Below are 14884 nucleotides of genomic sequence, written 5' to 3'. Positions count from 1 at the left end.
GCACGGCGCTCACGCGACCATCGACGGGCTATGAAGGAGGAGGAGCCATGGCATGGAGGTGGTGGCCACTTGGTAGCCTTCGTCTGCGGCGTCATACCACTGTCGGGGTGCCGCGCAAGAGGTCAGGTCCGCCGCCACCGCGAGCCAGGGGACGCCCGTTGGTGAGCCTGCGTGCAGGAAGCCGACGGGGGGCACGGCGTCAACAAGCCGACAGGAGGCGGGGTCTTCCCGCTGGGATGGAGGAGCAGGCGATGGCCAGGAGGCCACCGGTGGGGGAGCAACGAGGCCCGAGCTCTAGGCTCCGCACACATTGCGGGATGGAGAAGAGGCCGGCGTGGGGCGCAAGGAGCAGCAGGGGAAGAACGGTGGGGCTTTCATCTCCTCTCTCATCCCGACACCTGCAACCTCGCCACTGGTGCTCGCTCGGCCGGTGTATGGGTGGCGGCCGGGAGTTTGGCCCTCGGCACGAATTCGAGCCCCGAGTCTAGCTGACGAGCCCCATGGTTGGTTTGTCCTCCTACCTCCAGATCCCCTCTTACTCATTCTCCTCCTCTCCCCATATTTTGCTCTGTTGTTTGTGTTCCTTCAATTTGCAGGGATTGTGGGAAGCAAATGTACGTGGGTGAGTTATTTCTTTTGTGCAAAAGTCTCTTCCATGCTGGTCTATCGATTCCTTGACGCTCTGTTCATGACTGACTCTCTTCTTGTTTTATCTTTTTTACCTTTGCAGGGAGTTGTTCTACTCTCTCCCTTGAGGTAAGTTTGCTGGGTAGTGGCTTGCTCCTCTCGCGTTTTGTTAGTTTGACCGAGGTGTATGGTGTACCTGGACGAACAAGGAACGTCCCAGCCACTGGTACCCTACTTTGTTTTGTGAAATTTTTGGTCTTTGTTTTGATTTGGTTGTGTGGCTGTCCTTGCGGTCCAGGTGGGTTGAGTTGCGGTTTAGGTGGAGACGTTGGTGCTGTTTGAGACGCCCACTAGGTTCGCCGTTTTCAAGGTTCTGAACAAGGGCAAGCTCGACAAGATCAAGGTGAGTGCTCACCGTTGCCTGAGCTCTTGGTTTGGTTTGGATTACTCACATTGATCTCTGCATGTTTCCTGGACCGATAGAGCTTTGTGTTCATCTTTGTCTGTAGGATCTATGGAAGGAGTTCAACACATCGGACTCGGCGAGAAAGGTTTGTGCTTCATTTTTTATTCTTTCGACGGCAAAATAACTTCTCTTTTCAAAATACTCAGCACATGATCTATCTATCACACTATAATAGAGGAAGTCAGCAAAAGTCGTTTACTTGAATGAGTAAGAATCCATGGTGTGCTCCTGAGCTATATGTCCCTTTTCCAAATGTTAGAAAGGTTATCTGAAATTAGTTGTTGCATAGAAGTTGGTTTGGGAAACTAGGCTCATTTGATGTTTGCATGACTTCTTTGAACCGGAAGGAAAACTCTACAACTGAACTCACTTAAGCAGGTTGATAGATGGCAAGTGACATCCATGACTGCACTTACTTTTTGTGAGCCTATTTGCTCAAAATAATAAGAGGCTGAATGGTTCAGTTAGGACCAAACACCACCACCAGATTTGCATCACTTGTCGATAGCAGGGACTATTCTGAAGTTCCGGCCACCACCCAAGCCTTCATGGCGACGACCCCGCCCTCCTCGCCAGCTGGGGGCTCTGGCCTCGGACCGGATCTTGATGCCTGGGCGTCTCCTCCATCCTCTGGTCCGTCCGCGGTTCCGGAGACGCCGCTCGCGAGCTCGCCAGATCCGGCATCGTCGCCGCGGATCCCGCCTCGGGAGCCGCCGCTGGTGGATGGGCAGCCCTTTGGCCCGGTAGATCAGGCCACTCCACCTCCCCCGCGCATTAAGTCCATCATCGTCGCTCCATCACCGGCTGTCCACCTTTCCTCTTCGGGTGCGGATGGAGGGTGGACCGAGGTCAGCCACCAAAAGAACCGGCGCCCTTCCTCTGGCCCGCTGGTTTCTGATGCGCACCGTAGGGCGCACACGTCGGACCGCCGGAGCGGCTTCAATGCGAGCGCTGGCCGCGACGCCTTCTTAAGCAAGTTCCGCGGCCGGTGTTTCAGATGCCTCAGCAAGCGCCATCGCCGCGTCGATTGTAGGGATCCAATCCATTGCATCCTCTGCAAGCAGCCGGGGCACATTGGCAAACACTGCCCGCAGAACCCTCGAAATCTGAGCAGAGGAAGTGCAAAGAGTAGGCTTGGGCCGGCACCGTCGCCGGTGCCTCTCCACGCGCGTCTCCAGTTCCCGCCGCCCGCTGCACCAACCATGCCCACCTCCGCCCAGACCATGTTGTACCACGTCGACCCGGCGCGCCGTCCCCGAGAGAGCCACTCGGTGGCCATGTCCACTGGGGTGGCTGAGCAGGCCATCTTCTTCCTGCGCCATCACGCCATCACCCTGAGCGCGGCGGATGGGGTGAATGCCACGTCCCCTATGGCCATCGGGCGGGCTCTGGAGGCGCAGCTCGCCGTCCCTGAGCACCAACTGCGGGTCACGGCCCACCACCCGGAGCACTACCTCGTCATTTTCAACCAGCCGGCGCACCACGACAACGCGGTCCGCCGCGGCTCCATCCGCGTCGACGGCGCCGTCTTCACCATCGCGCCGTGGCACGAGCACGACCACGCCTCCTTCGACACGCTCAGCCTGCATGTCCGCGTCGTCATCGAGAAGGTCCCAATGCAGTACTGGTCCCTGGAGGGGGCCGAGGAGATCCTGGGGAAGAAGGTGCATGTAGACCGCCTCGACAGCAGGACGCTGGAGCGCGGGCACACGAAAACTTTCGCCTGCTGGCTCTGGACTCGCGACGTCGCCCACATCCCCACCAAGCACACCTTGTGGGTGTTGCCGCGCGGCGCAGGGCGAGTAGAAGAGATGCAGGGCTTCTCGCCGCCGGACCGGCGTGTGGCTCCGCCGCCGGGCGCTGTGTCCTACACGATGCCGATCCACGTCGACCGGGTGGAAGATTGGACGCCTCTCTCCCCGCGCTCCTCCCACTCTGGCCAGAGTGGGCTGCTGTCATCTGACTCCGATGGCGACGACCGGCCGTTCCCTATGGTGGTCCCGGGCACTTGGACCATGGAGGTGGAGGATGGCCAGCGTGCTGAGCGCCAGCAGCGCCTGGCTCGTGCCCCGGTGGCGGACCTGGGTTGCCGCGGCATGCCGCGGGGCGGCCCTGGCCGCGATCAAGATGGAGCGGATGGCAGCGGTGGCGGCGGGCGCCGCTCCTGGAAGGACACCTTGCTGCGCCGCGGACGCACCCCGGCCCCGCAGACACAGCCTCCTGCCCCTCGCCGGCGGAGCCGCTCCCCCCCTGCGAAACGCCGCTCGAAGGGCCCGAGAGGGCGGCGCCATGATGATTGGAGATCATCGATGGCACCACAGCGTCGCGACGACCGGAGGCGCTCCACCCCACCACCTCCCCCTCCGCCCCCTCCACCGGCCGGCTCCGGCAACAATGGCAAGGACCCGGTGGAGGATTTCTTCAAGCAGGCAAAGAGGCCACTAGTCGCCTCTGTGGTGGTGGACTGCATGGCGGCTGACGTGCAGGCGGTGGCTGATGCTGCTGTCGTTGCACCGCTGGACTTCAACGACGGCCAGCAGGTAGAAGAGGGGGGGCCGGTGGCACAGCCAGATGCGTTCGGCCCCACGCTGTCTGGCCCTCCGCCGCCCATCGGCCAGTTCAACCGCCACGCCCCTGCTCCGGCGCGCACCATGGAGCTCCAGCTGGGCGCGGTGACAAGCCACGTCTGTCAGCTGGAGATCACTGAAGCTGAAGCTGATGAAAGCACCGAGCCGTGCCGCCTCTTCCGCAAGACCCAGGCCCCGCTCGTTGCTTCACCGCCGGCACGCAGGCCATCTGCACCTCCAAAGTCCCGTGCTAAGTCGGTGCCTTCCCGCCAGAGCGCACGTCAGGCAGCCCTCGCGTCATCGGTGCCGGTGGCGCGGCGTGCTTCCCTGCGCATTGTCAAGGAGCTGGGGCTGCTGGGACCAAAGCAGAAGATGTCACCAGAGGTGGCTGAGGCACTGATCCGGTGTTTCGATGAGCCCCTGACAGACAACGACATTGCTGTCATTGCCAAGCTCACGCGTCTGGACGTGAGTACTTTGCGTGTCGCAGCTGCCATGCCTGGACCTGAAGGAGCTGCCGAGGAGGCCGTAGTTTAGTTATGTTAGTTCTTCATATGTATTCTCTCCGGTGGCGACCGGCTTTACGCCGGTGTGAGTTAGGTCTGTCCTCGTCGAGTTGTAGCTTGTGGTTAGTTTGTCGCCGGCGTATCTTGGGAGCTATTGGTGGTCGCCGGCGATCCCCTGTTATGTTGGTTGTGTTCTGCTTGGGCCCGAGGCCATTTAGTTTATTTAGTCATCGGAGATCATGTTTGTTTCCCCATGAGTAACATGCTTAGCCCGATCATGTGCTGGAACGTCCGCGGCCTAAACAACCCGGCGAAGCGAGCATCGGTTTGTGAGATGGCCACCACACACAAAGCGGCAATCCTCTGCCTACAAGAAACTAAAATTAAGGTCTGGACACCCAACCTAGTGCGTGAGATAGGAGGTGCCCTGCTGCAAGACTGCATAGCTCTGCCGGCGATCGACACCTGCGGCGGAGCGGCAATTCTCTGGAACAGAGATGTAGTTTCAGTAGACTCCCATGCGATCGGCATCTTTGCGATCATGGCTAAGGTCAAATGGCACGGGCAGCAGGAAGGTTTTTGGCTTTCCTCTGTCTACGGACCTGCTGACGATGCAAGAAAGGAGGCCTTCCTCCTCGAGCTCTCCCGTACTGCACCACCAACCCCAGAGCCATGGCTGATAAATGGGGATTTCAACCTCATCTATGAAGCCCGCGACAAGAACAATCTAAACCTCAACCGACGACTAATGGGTAGATTTAGATCAGCGATCGACCACGCGGGACTGAAGGAAATAAAATGCAAAAACAGACGCTACACTTGGAGCAATGAACGTGATGATCCAACTCTTGTTAGTATAGACAAGTTTTTCTGCAACCAAGCATGGGAGTCACTCTTCCCCTCCTTCTCGCTACTAGCTGCATCCACTGCAACTTCAGACCACTGCCCCCTGATTTTAGCCGACGCCAGTGCCCCGCCACGCCGAGCAAATTTTAAATTTGAAAATTTCTGGCCCAAGTTCCCGCGGTTCATGGAGACAGTGGAGAGGTCCTGGAACAGGCCGGTTCAGACCTCCTGTGCATTCCTGCGCCTGCACGCTAAGCTTGCGCGCACGGCTCGGGCACTGAAGACCTGGAGCAAGACTCTCTTCAGCGACGCCAAGCTCCAGTTCCACATCGCGGCAGAGATCGTCCTTCGTTTAGAGGTGGCCCAGGAAACACGTCGACTGACAATGGCTGAAGCTAATCTTCGCAAATCGCTGAAGCTCCGTATGCTAGGACTGGCGGCGATCGACCGTGCAAGGAAACGACAGGCATCGCGCCTAACTTGGCTCCGGTTGGGCGACGCGGGCACAAAATTCTTCCATGCAAAGATGAGATCGCGACGCCGAAGAAACTTCATCCACAGCATCCAGGTGGCTGGTGAGATCGCCACGGCGCACGAAGACAAGCAGAGGATGATTCATCAGCATTTCCAGGCGAGTCTTGGCTCCAAGGCTGCTCGCCCGATCGACATCAACTGGGAATCGCTGAACATGCCGACGATCCAAGGAGGGGGCCTGGATAACCTATTCTCTGAAGAAGAAATATGGGCGGCAATCAAGGCCTCCCCTGCTGAAAAAGCACCCGGCCCGGACGGCTTCACCGGGACGTTTTTCAGAGCGTGCTGGCCGGTGATCAAAGAGGACATCAAGCAGGTGTTTGAGCAGTTCTACCGCATTGCTGGGAACGATTTCAGCAAGCTAAACACAGCAGTAGTAGCACTCATCCCCAAGAAGGATGGAGCTGAACAAATTCAGGATTACAGACCCATTAGTCTGATCCACTCCATTGCAAAGCTCATAGCAAAGGTGCTCTCCACTAGATTAGCCACAGTCATCCACTCCATCATCTCGCCGGCTCAGTCAGCGTTCATGTGCTCCAGATGCACTCACGACAGTTTTCTGTACGTGCAAAATGCTGTCCGCTCGCTCCACCGGAAGAAGACGCCGGCGCTCCTGTTCAAACTCGACATTGCGCGCGCTTTTGACAATGTATCCTGGGAGTACTTGCTGCAACTTCTTCAGGTGCTCGGTTTCTCGGCGCGCTGGAGAGATTGGATCGCCGTGCTCCTCTCCACAGCCTCATCCTGCTTCCTCCTCAACGGCACAGTAGGACAACAAATAGCTCACCGCAAGGGACTCCGGCAGGGCGACCCGCTCTCCCCGCTCCTTTTCATCCTTGCTATAGATCCCCTGCATCAGCTGCTGCAGCGCGCCACTGAGCTGGACCTCATCGCCCCTCTTCCTGGTAGGGATCTATCGCTAAGAGTCAGCCTATACGCCGATGATGCCGTCATCTTCGCAAACCCTGACAAAGAGGAGATAGATGCTCTGCTTCAGATTCTTCATGATTTCGGCAATGCAACTGGGTTGCGGGTAAACCTTGCCAAGTCAACAGCGTCTGCTATACGCTGTGATGAGGCCACCCTGGCGGATGTTCTGCAAAACTTCGGTGGCCAAACTGTGGATTTCCCCCTGAAATACCTTGGCCTCCCGATCACTCTCTCCCGTCTACGGCTGGTTCACATTCAGTTCATCCTGGATCGCATCAAGGCCAGGCTTGCGGGATGGAAGGGCAAGCTAATGTCTATAGCTGGACGCCGAGTACTGGTGCGGAGTGTGCTCAGTGCACTGCCCACCTTCGCCCTGACGGTGCTGCGCGCGCCAAAGAAGTTCCTGAATGAGGTCGACAGGGTGCGGCGGCGCTTCCTGTGGGCACAAGATGAAGAGCTCAGCGGAGGTAAATGCAAGGTCAGCTGGCCCGTGGTGTGCACTCCGATCGATCATGAAGGTCTCGGAATCCTGGACATGTCACGCTTCAGCAGAGCACTCAGACTGCGCTGGCTTTGGCTGTCCTGGACATGCCCGAACAGGCCGTGGATTGGCATGCAGCTGCCATGCGACGACGGAGACAGGGCCCTCTTCTCGGCCTCGACAACGGTGACTCTCGGCGACGGAGCAACGGCCACCTTTTGGCATTGCTCCTGGACAGGATCGGGCAACCTCAAGACTGCCTTTCCATCACTGTTTAAGCACTCAAGAAGGAAGAACAGATCGGTCAGGGAGGCGCTAAATAACAGCACCTGGCTCCAGGACCTTGCCCATGGAAACACACAGCCTATATGGGAAGAAGCAATCAGATTGCAGAGATGGATTCAGTCCAGGAGCATTCAACTTGATGATCAACAACCTGACACAATCAGATGGAAGCATGAGGCATCAGGCAAATACTCAGCTAGCTCGGCATATAGAGCGCAGTTCCAGGGCCTGATCAAGTCTGAACTCAGAGACATCGTTTGGAACTCTTGGGCACCGGCACGTCTGAAGATGTTCATCTGGCTGCTGCTCAAGAACAGGCTCTGGTGCAATGATCATTTACAGCGAAGGGGATGGCCAAATGGATATTTTTGCCAGATGTGCTTTAGAAACCTTGAGACCTCGCATCACCTCTTCTGGCACTGCCCGATATCTAGAGCGGTCTGGACAAAGGCTGCGGAGGGTCGTGGTTGCTGCTCTCTGCACCCATCAACATGGCAAAACCAGAGCAAGCCAATGGAGATCATTAGACTGATGACAAACGGAGAATCAGCACAGCACAAGAAGGCCCTCAAGACGATGCTCATACTGATCCTCTCTGAGCTGTGGAAAGAGAGAAACGATTGCACTTTCAGAATGAAGGTGGCCAAGCCAGATGACATACTAGGAGCTGTCAGAAGAACTTTTGAGCTTTGGTGACAAGCAGGAGCAACCTTTCTGGAGCACCCTTTCTGGGAACCTCCATGAGATAGCTAGTTTTCTTTTGAATGCTGATCACAGGTTTTGTGACCTGTCGACAGCCCTTTTCTCTTTCTTTTCATTATATCCTTGATCTTATGATCACCTCATCTTTTGTATTCCCACATGCTCCCTGCTATCAATCAATACAAGCCAGCCAGCAGCTGGATCTTTCAAAAAAAAATGGTTCAGTTAGACACTGTGCTTCTTCTTGGTGATATCCACTAATTTTTGTTAGGGATATATAAAGTTCTTGATAAGCTGTTGAGAGAATTCATATGCCTCTCAGTCCTATTTCTTATATTATGATACTTTTTTTAACTGACTCAATGTAACTCACACAATATAACTTCAAGCAAATAGGCTCAATGTTCAGCTCCAAGGAATAAGCAGGCCAGCGGACATGCATCCGCTGACATCCTTATTTCTTGTGCAAGCTTGATGGATGTGACAATGCACATCAGAAATGGTTCATTCCGTGTAACCATATGTGATGCAAGTCACCTCACACTCCAGCGGCTCGAGCGTATCTCATCGCACACGATCATGTTTTGGCAATTATCGCACACACTTACCAGCTAACCTTGTGTGATGAGGGGTGGTAATAGTCTTGCTCTGTAGTAGTGTGAAGATCTGGAGGACGCAGGCCATGGCCTCCAGTCTGCTGGTCCAAGATCTGTCTCCTTTTTTTCATGTGTCTGCCTTTTTTTATTTTGAAAGCCATGTGTGTTTTAATCTGAAAGTTGTGAGAATTTTTCTGTAATTTGCAAGGAACTTTTTGGAAGTTGTGAGAATTTTCTAAAAGGTTTGCAAAGATTTCTGAATGTTGTGTCCAAATTGATGGAAGTTGTGAGAATTTTCTGAATGTTTCATCATACACATTACAGTCAATTATCCATTTCGTTCAGCATGGTGGCCAAGATGCGGCAGCCCCATGCTCTGTTCCGATGGGCCTCCTCTGCTCGATGGTTGACGCTGGTTGAGGTTCGTACTTCTATGGTTCGCATGTTCTTAGCCGCTGCTTTGGATTAATTTGTCATGCTAATTTCGCATGTTTGCCTTTTCGTTCATGCGCAGTTTGGTACGGTTTCCTGTTGTTGCTTGTGTCGAGCCATGGGTCCGTCTCTCCTTCGCACTGAGGTTAGTCCACTCCTCTTGTGCTTGCCTATAAAATGTTTGATGAAATGCGTGTGTGCTGCTCGATAAAATGCGTGTGTGCTGACGCCTGTTCTACGGTTCAGCGTAATTCTCCTGTCGCTGGCGCTTCTTCTTCTCGTCCGTCCTGCTGCTTACCAAAGTGCTTCTGCTTGCTGCCTCAGGTAAATAGGCCGTTCTGTTGCTTCTATGACCGTCGAGTGTTCATTGCATGCATGTGTGTCGTTGTGCTCTGACCGGTTGTTTTTTGTGTATTTCGCAGGTTGTACGATCTCTTCTGTCACTGTCATTCGACTCATTAAGGTTTCTTCTTTTCTTTCTACTACATGTGTGCATGTTTTACTTTCAGTATCTTCTATGTCATGCTGTCTGCCTTGGTGATCTTTTAAATATCTGTATTTTGTGCTGATCGTTTAAATGTTCCGGATATGGTTGGGCGTTGTGTGTTGTTCGTTCTCGGTGCTACTTATATTTCGTGTATGCGTGTGAACAGGGTGTGTATGCTTGTTTCCGTTGTTATACCTGTTTTGGAGGCTGTGGGTAGCTCGATGCGCTTTGCCGTCCCTTTCATATCTGTGTGTAGTCGGAGGATGGCTCTGTTCTTGCTGGTGTAGAACTCGAGCTCCCAGTGGGACAGATCTGGTCCTATGGAGAAGCTTGATGAACAAGCCGAGGTGCAGCTACTTTCAACCCCTCATGCTATATACCCATATATACACATGTCTCCCACTTGATTGGTTTTGTCTCACGCACAAGGCAAGCTCTGGTGGTAAAGCTGAAACTTCATCACCTACTGTTGAAGAAAAGGATGATGACAATGACCAGGCTCAAGTGACCAGAAACAAAAGGTGCTACTTTTTATGTTGTCCATCTACCTACGCAGCCACCTAAGCTACTTCCCGTGCCAACAAGACCAAATAAACACGAAAATAAAAAGAGTTCTTTGGTGTACACTCATGCTACTCTGAATAATTGCTGCAGAATGAAGTGGCAAGCATAGAAGAAATGCAGAGCCAGTTTCCCTCGGATACAGTGTATTACACTGAGTCTGAGGATACACAACAGTCTATTGAGGTTGGTTATTGCAATTAAAAGGTTTTTACTATAGATCTTACTTCTTTAGGCTTGTCTTCTCTTACTGCATGCTCTTAGTTACAAGTTATGTTGGTTAATATTGATCATTTCGTGAATTAGATCAGTTCTTGTTGCTATGACCTGGGCAATGAACAGCAGATGCAGTTTGCCTCATTTCTAATGTTCCCTGTAAACACTGTTGTGAATGGAACATCTTGAATTGATCACTGCTTAATATGCACTGGAATTCCTTTTTTTAGATATAATTTCCTACAATACATTTGTTGCTTCACGGAATTTCGATGGTTGCCTTCAGTAATGTCAGACTATTTATTGTGGGCGTCTTTCCTATGCCAATTTTCTTTTCTATAGCAGCCTAGCAGGCATGGTTTACCCATAGGTTTCTGTTATTCTTATGTTTTGGGTGTCAAATAAATTGATGTCATTTTAGGCTATGCCTTACATTCTTTTCATACTCTGCAAATTAATAGCATCCATTTAAAACCACAGGCTACTCCACCATCGGTGAAAATCCCCAACAGAATGATGTTGGATGTCCTTTTAGAATCTTTGGGCCTGCCATTGGCAGCACAAGAGGATTGAAAGGTTTTTATATGAATGTTAAATCTGCTTTCCTCAATAATGATCCAATAAAACAAGTGTACGGGGAACAACTTCTTGGCTACTAGAAAAAAAGGCAAAGAGAAAATTTGCAAGCTCAACGAGGCACTATATATAAGGGCTAGCGACCAAGAGCTTCGAACAAAGTTAGACCAAAGTTAGACCTGTCTCAGTTTCAAGAGATATTCCTTTGAGAAGAAAATCCAAAAGTTCAACCTGCTAGTTGAAGTGTATGTCGACGATCTGGTTATAGCTGAAAATAGCATGTTTGTCTATCCCTAGCCGCATAGTCGGTAACGCTTTGAGCATGGTAAGTCGGTTATGTACTGACTACTGTCAAAGAAAATATATCCAAGAAGGTGCAAATTGCATGCATCATCAAAAAATTCTCCGCTCAGTTTCTTTTTTTATTGGTGGGGATCCGTTCGGTTTTCTGATCGCAGTTACGACAAGTTCTGTCCAGAGCAAACCACCGAGATAATTTGATCTGATTGTTGTTGTGCAGTGGAAGACGCAGTTAGACGTGCATGTGCTAGACAGCACATCAATCAAGCTACCTGCTTGTGTGCTTCCTAGCTTTGCATATATGTGCGTTGTGCTTGGCAGCACATCAATTAAGCTGCGTGCTTGTGTACTTCCAATCTGAGTTTGCATATACTGCCTTGCGCTTGGCTAAGGGTCTAACAAACAATATATGCACAGGTATAAAAACATTTTGGCACAGAATCAAGGTGTGGCGACTGCCACACCTTGCCCACTGGAGTCCTCCGCCAGTGCTCCCCACCCACCCATCATAGTCGGGCAAGCCTACATGACGATAGGGGACGGCGGGGCTAACCATCACACCCGCTATGGCTTGAAGGGGTACTCATCGCGCCTCGGACGGCGGTGTCGGTCCTTCGCGGTTCTCCCAATTCATTGACGACGGGTGTCCCTTTGTGCGTGCTTTCCTTGATGCAGATGAATCTGGGTGGTGGTCGTCGTCGACTTGTGCCAGACTTGGGCAGGGGCCCTCCTTCACCCGATATTGTGAAAGAGTCATCCTCGACGGCTCTTGTGACTAGCTTTGGCCGGCATGGGCCGGGGTTGTGGCCTTGTGCCCTCGCGTGCACCCATAGCTGTCCCAAATCGCCAAATCTGACGATATTGGTTGGGGGGAGGGGGACACCGGTCCCGTCTGGATCTCACTGGTGTGGCCCTCTTAGTTGTCATGGTGGCCTCGGTTGTTCTTCTTGGTGGATGTGAGCGTGACGCCTTGTTTTCAGGTGGGATGTGCGTGGTAGGCGGATTCCAGGTCAAGATGGCAATGGGCCTCGAAACGCGCGCCCCCGTGGGTTTTTACCCTATTAGGGGACGGGGATGGGCACCTTTTCATCCCCGTGCGCGGGGCTGTTGTTGGGCACATTATACAACCCGACACGTTTCGTGGGTTTACACCCGTTTCCGTAGTCCCCGAACCTGAAACCTTGCAATACCCGTGAAATTACATTTTTTACCAAGCACTGATCTGGCCCAACCCAATGCGACCGAGCGGAGCCTGAGCGACCCCCAGCGTCGAGGCCAAACCAACCCTTCCCTGGATGGCCAGTATCACTCGCTCTTTCCCCTCGCTCGAGCCCTCAACTCTCTATCTCCCTCAGAATACCTAAACCTAAACCTAGGACCCCAGCCGCCGCCTGACTCGATCCCATCTTGCAAGAGCCGCCGACCATGATCTGCGTCGGCTAGCCTCCTCCCTCCACGTCTTCTCCACCGCCGCCGGTCTGATCTGGAGAAGGGGAACCGCTGCCGGTGACGAACCCCATGGTGGCCTCTTCACGTCTCAAGTCGGGTGAAAGGGCGCCGCCGCCTGTGCCGCCGGCGTAGTCTGCATCCACCAGCCGCCTTCCTCTCTCTACTACAACTACGCGCGGCGATGGTGGAAGGGTAGCAGGTCGTGGCCTTCGTGGAAGAGGAGGCAGAGGGCTTTCAAATCTGATTCTCGAACTTCCATCCAACTTCAATGTCCGCAAGAAGTTAAAAGACAAGGTGAGCAACCCCGATCTCTCACAATCTGAGATGGATGGTGCTAGGGTTTGTGATGGATGATGTTAATTTTCTGTGAATTCGTGGATTAGATTTGCTAGGGTTTGGTTTAGACTGTAGTATAGGGTCTTTTTTCATGAAAGTTTCAGAAGTTAAGTTGAAGCTAGTACACTCCTGTAGGAAAGAAACAAAATAGATTCGGAATCCTTGTACAAACAATATGCAGTGTGTTTTTTCTGGTCATCATATTGCAGGCTACATGTACAAATTGCTACTGTTTTAGTAGACTTGCAAGAAATACATATAGTAGAGTCCAAATTGCTACCGCCACTATGTACACCAAATCTAATAATTCTATTTTTATTCTTTTTGATAGGTTAATTGATTCATTGACGACACCGTCAACCGAAACTGCAATTGTGCATTCAGTTACAAGTAGTGTGCTTGAATTTGAGGATGTGGACGAAGAATTTGATGAATCCGTCGATTATGACGCAATGTTTGTTGAAGAACATGTTGAAATTACGGATGAAGAGGAAGCTGCGGATGAAGGAGATGAAGAGGAAGATGAGGATGAGGATGAGGATGGAGAGGAAGACGGGGATGAGGATGAAGAGGAAGATGGAGCTGAGGAAGGACATGCAGTTGGTTCTAAGAGAAAGCTCACATCAATTGTTTGGGTTGATTTCAAGAAAGTGAAGGTCCGTGGGAGATGGAAGGCACAATGTCTTCATTGTAAGAAGAAACTTGGAGGGGAATCAAAGAATGGGACAAAGCATCTTCATGTTCATTTGGTGGCTTGTACTATTTGAGCCAATCTTCTTTGAGGTTCAGTTCTAGTAGCCATGGAAAAGTTTCGGTGGAGAACTATACTTTTAACCAAGTTTTTGTTAGAAAGATGCTTGCTTCCATGATTGTGCTGCATGAGTACCCCTTATCCATAGTTGATCATACGGGGTTTCAAAGATTTGTTAGTGCATTGCAAACCTTGTTTACTATGGTGACAAGAAACACTATTAGGTATGTCTTATGCATCTATGAATTATTCTACTAATATGTTATGTTTTGTTTAATATATTCAATGTCTGATTTTCACCTCTTTATTCATAGGAGGGATATTTTGGACGCTTACAAAGTTGAAAGGAAGAAGGCTATCGAGTAGATGGCTGCAAATCGATCAAGGGTGGCTATCACTACTGATTTATGGACGGCTGGCAATCAAAAGAAAGGATACATGGAAATCACGGGCCATTTCATTGATGACTCTTGGAAAATTAGGAGTGTTATCATGAGGTATATGATGTTATTTTATCGATAGTTGTTTTTGCAGTACGTTCTTTGCTGTTGTTTTTATTGATATTTGATGTTGTAGTACATTGTTTGGTGTTGTTTTATCGATATTTGCTGTTGTAGTACATTGTTTGGTGTTGTTTTTATTAATATTTGCTGGTGTAGTACAATGTTGGTGTTGTTTGTATCTATAGTTGTTGTTGTAGTACATTCTTTGGTGTTGTTCTTATTGATATTTGCTGCTGTAGTACATTGTTTGGTGTTGTTTTTAGGGTTAATTATCCTTTTGCCCTCAGTGGTGTCCATGTGCTCAGTTTTGCCCTCAGATGCAAATTGTCCTCAGTTTTGCCCCTAGTCTGAGCACAGCAACTACGACGAGGCCAAACGGCCATATTTGAGTCCATTCCGTCCGCCGGCGTTAGTACTTGTGGGTCTGGAGCTTACACGTGGGACCGCGTGGACGTGGGTCCGGAGCTAACATGTAGGCCCATGCAACTAAATCCCCAAATCATTCTAGCTCACACCCATCCGCCCGGCCGGCTGTCCTGCGCCACCGCCGCCGCCACCTGCGCCGCGGCCAGCACCTGCCCCGCCACCAGCTGCACGGCCTGCCCCGCCGCTACCTCCCTGTGCCTACGCTCCACGGCTCATTGTGACGCCCACCACCTTCCTGCGACGCCACGGGTGGGGCGCCCGCCACCTGCTCGATTCGTGGCGCGGCCTCCTTCCGTGCGCCCGG

The 14884-nt window shown here is 51.9% G+C and overlaps 1 long non-coding RNA gene across 6 annotated transcripts; it reads left to right on the top strand.

Annotated features, from left to right (window-relative positions):
- Positions 1–14298, top strand: LOC119277827. 6 transcript variants are annotated; one of them, XR_005137344.1, is made up of 12 exons: positions 1–622; positions 731–756; positions 926–1030; positions 1137–1178; positions 8868–8964; positions 9058–9120; positions 9222–9299; positions 9398–9809; positions 9892–9983; positions 10117–10209; positions 13232–13875; positions 13966–14298. It is a non-coding gene; the product is annotated as an uncharacterized LOC119277827 (long non-coding RNA). The 6 variants fall into 6 exon arrangements; XR_005137342.1 differs by lacking the exons at positions 13232–13875; positions 13966–14298 and adding an exon at positions 10720–11222 and having other exon boundaries at positions 1–503; positions 597–622; XR_005137341.1 differs by lacking the exons at positions 13232–13875; positions 13966–14298 and adding an exon at positions 10720–11220 and having other exon boundaries at positions 9398–9438; positions 9629–9809.
- The last annotated feature ends 586 nt before the right edge of the window (positions 14299–14884 follow it).

This window comes from Triticum dicoccoides, chromosome 3B, assembly GCF_002162155.2.
Source record: "Triticum dicoccoides isolate Atlit2015 ecotype Zavitan chromosome 3B, WEW_v2.0, whole genome shotgun sequence".
Classification (NCBI taxonomy): domain Eukaryota; kingdom Viridiplantae; phylum Streptophyta; class Magnoliopsida; order Poales; family Poaceae; genus Triticum; species Triticum dicoccoides.
This window is presented reverse-complemented; position numbering and strand designations above follow the sequence as displayed.